This window comes from Hylobates moloch, unplaced genomic scaffold (genome assembly GCF_009828535.3).
Source record: "Hylobates moloch isolate HMO894 unplaced genomic scaffold, HMol_V3 SCAFFOLD_14, whole genome shotgun sequence".
In the NCBI taxonomy this organism is placed as follows: domain Eukaryota; kingdom Metazoa; phylum Chordata; class Mammalia; order Primates; family Hylobatidae; genus Hylobates; species Hylobates moloch.
The window spans coordinates 40184214-40187910 of record NW_026652289.1 but is presented as its reverse complement, the minus strand read 5'-3'; the positions used below and the strand labels follow the sequence as shown (position 1 = coordinate 40187910).

The 3697-nt window shown below is 48.3% G+C and overlaps 1 long non-coding RNA gene across 1 annotated transcript in view; it reads left to right on the top strand.

The window, feature by feature from the left end:
* LOC116482028 (uncharacterized) overlaps positions 1–3658 on the top strand; it is a 100063-nt gene extending 96405 nt beyond the window's left edge. Inside the window, exon 4 of the long non-coding RNA XR_009209785.1 lies at positions 3348–3658. This is a non-coding gene — a long non-coding RNA (uncharacterized LOC116482028). The remainder of the gene's footprint in view (positions 1–3347) is intronic.
* Positions 3659–3697: the final 39 nt, after the last annotated feature.

Sequence of the window (3697 nt, the reverse complement as noted above, 5' to 3'; positions counted from 1 at the left end):
GCTGCAGGGGTGCCTGGCCGGGCGGGCAGCGGGCGGTTCGGACGCTCGGAGGCCGGCGGGGCTTTTGAGACCCGGGCAGGGGGGCGGGGCGGCCACGTGGGGCGCGGAGCAGCTGACTCGGGCACCGCCCGCGCGCTCGCCCAACTAGCGGGGGCCCAGCCCGAGCCGAGGGCCCCAAAAGATTCCCCGCGTTGGGCTGGGGAACAGTGGCAGGAGCAGAGGCTGATAAGGCACTGGGCAGGAGGATCAGGGTGCCCCAACTTCTGTGTGTCCCGTTGATACTGGGGCCTTTCTCCTTTTGTTCTGCTGAATAGAGAAACAGGGGGATCGTTGGCCTCCCAACGAGATCAGAAGGAATTCCCAGACCTAAGTCATCATCATCATCATCATCATTATCATCATCTGTCGTTTCTTTTTCTGATTATGAAATTCACACAGGGCACATGAAAAACAAGGAATGTTTAGGACACTGTCACACAACAGAGCGGCCTGGGGAGACATCTGTGATGTGCTACCCCAGACTTAACCCTGGAACAGAAAAAGGATGTTAATGGGAAAACTAGTAAAATCCAAATAAAGCCTGAAAATTAGTTAATAGTGACGTTCCCATGTTGTTTTCTTAGTTGGGACAAATGTCATGGTTATGTAAAATGTTAACAGTTGGGTAAACTGAGTAAGGGCTATATGGGGACTGTCTTTGCCACTTTTCTGTAAATCTAAAATTATTCCAAAATACAAGGGTTTTAAGAAAAAAAGACACGTATAAAGGATTGTAAGAACAATTTAAGAGTTTTTCACAAGTTCATTGATCTATAATGAGAAACTGTCTTTTGGTTAAGATCTGTGATCTTGACATGAGTTAACCATAATATTTAGGTAAAATCTATGCTTAGTCTGTATATTGTCAAAACAAATTTGATTTTCTTATTCTTCTTTAAAAATACAGAGATAATTGTAGAGATTTGGAAAATACAGAAAAACACAACGAAGAGAGTAAAAATCACTCCTAATCCAACCACCCAGAGGCAATACTAATATTTTGGTGTATGTACTCTAGTCTTTTTCTAGCTCATTGAAGAGGGGCTGGAGGGGAGCAGGGGGAGTGTTTCAAACGACCATACTAATTTATAGCCTTTTTAACTCCTTTCATATTTTGTAAACACCTTCCCATATTATACTTTTACAACTTTTTTTCTTTTTCTTTTGAGATGGGGTCTTGCTCTGATGCCCAGGCTGGAGGGCAGTGGCTTGATCATGGTTCACTGCAGCCTTGACCTCCTGGGCTCAAGTGATCCTCCCACTTCAGCCTGGAAAGTAGCTGAAACCACAGGCGTGTGCCACCAGGCCCAACTAATTTTGGACAGTCTCATCTGTCACCAGGTGAGTGCAGTGGGGGATTTGATCATGCAAGTCCGCCTCCTTTCAGCCTTCTCTGGCCTCAGCCTTTTTTTTGTAGAGATGGGGTCTCCCTATGTTGCCCAGGGTCATCTTGAACTTCTGGGCTCGAGTGATCCTCCCACCTCAGCCTCTCAAAATGCTGGGATTACAGGCATGAGCCACCACACCCAGCCTGCCACAACACCACTTTTATAGCAGGATATACTGTGCCTTATCTGGACAATCCCTAGTGTTAGGTGACGAGCAATGAGGTCATTTTTTATTTGTTTAGTATTACAAATCATGCTGTCATGAACATCCAGATATGTAAGTCTTTGCACAACTTTCTGTGAACTCCTGGAGGCAGAGTTGTTTTAATACATATCTCTAGATGTTCCCCCAGAAAGATTTACCAGACAAAGCATGCACTCTGTGAGCCAGGGGTCAGTGACTTTTCCCATGCACTCTTGCCAATGCTGGCTTTAAAAAAATCTTGCCAGTTGAAACCCCAGATTTGTAAAAGCCACTAATGCCATGCATAACATCTGAGGCTAAGCACCTAATCAGGGAGCTTGGAACTTGAGTGTGGCCATACCGTGCCAGCATGGGGCCATACCGTGCCAGCATGGGGCCATACCGTGCCAGCATGGGGTACCAGGTTATCCCCACTCCCTTGGCAAAGAAGCAGCCAGACACTGCATGAGCAATACCAGCAATAGGGACCATTTATTAAGTGCCTGCAGTTGCCAGATCCTTTAGATATATATTTAAATTCTCAACTAAACACTTGCGAAGTGGACATCGTAGGTACATCCTACAGTTGAAAAACCTGAGTTCTCAGATTGGCTAAGGAACTTGCTGGAGATTCAAACCCCGGGCTGTCTGATTTCAAAGGCAGTAGTCTTTCTACTGCACCATTCCGCTTGTCCCCTCTGGAAGGAGCTAGAAGGAGGGTTTGACTTCAGGCATGTGCATTCACTGCTGGGGAGAAGAACATCTAAATACACGGCAATGGGAGTAAGCGGAGGGAGGGAGACAAGGGCTGGGATGGGGGAGGCTGCTGCAAGTAGATTCATGAGCGTCTAGGTTCCACACAGGAGCAGTGGCATTATGGGATAGAGGGCAGTGGGTGGCGTGGTCCCTGAAGCCTGGGCCAGGAGGGGGTAGGTGGAAGACCTGCTCGCCAGACTGGCCTGCTTTAAGGATAGGGAAGCTGGGGTGTCTTGCTCATTGTAAGAACTGCCCTCCCATCCAGACCTCCTCCAGAGTCCCCTAGCACACCTGTGGTGCTGGAACCAGGGCTCCCCTTGGGGGACTCCTTGCTGGGGCAGGGTACATGGTCCAGGAGAGAGAGGCTGACTCACGAGCCCTGCAGAGTCTCAGTGGGACAGACCTGGAGCCACAGCCAAGCACAGTCACTACCCACAGCCAGCACAAGAAGGCCGTTTGCCCTTGAATTTCATCTTTGGTAGACTAAAGGTACAAATGATGGGCTTCAGACTACCAAGGGGATACAAGGTTGAAGGGAGACACTGTTATCAGATGGTTTTTTTCTTGGGTTACATTTCTGGGCCACTCAACTAATATAGGTCATCATGAATTAACATTCAAAAACAAATCCTGGCCGGGCACAGTGGCTCACGCCTGTAATCCCAGCACTTTGGGAGACTGAGGCGGGTGGATCATTTGAGGCCAAGAGTTTGAGACCAGCCTGGCCAACATGGTGAAACCCTGTCTCTACTAAAAATACAAAAATTAGCTGGGTGTGGTGGTGGGCACCTGTAATCCAGCTACTTGGGAGGCTGAGGCAGAAGAATCTCTTGAACCCGGGAGGTGGAGGTTGCAGTGAACTCCAGCCTGGGCGACAGAGCAAGACTCTGTCTCGAAAAAAAAAAAATATTTGTTTATAGTATATCAACATACCATAGTATTTAACTCTTTATGGTATTTCTCCCTTTGTTTTATTCCAGGAAGCTGCTAGGTCTCTCTTGACCTCAGTGAGCCCCAGCAATCACCAACCAAGGAAGGGGCCCAGGGAGCCTCTTCCAGTCCAGAAGTCTTCTCTTCATCCCTTTCTCTGTGGCAAGACCAACTGTCAGAGCCTCCACAGCCTGAGGGCCTGGGTGGTGTGACCCCTGCAGAACAGGGAGAGCAGAGGGAAAGCTAGGCATTGACGTCCCTGCTTTCACTTCTGCTTCTTGAGTAGTTGTGTGAACCTGGGCAAATTGTTAACCTCTCTGAGTCTCTACTCTCTCATCTGTAAAATCGAGACAGTTATGTCCCCCCGGGTCTTGGTGAGACTTATTCTGAGTAGCTGGGA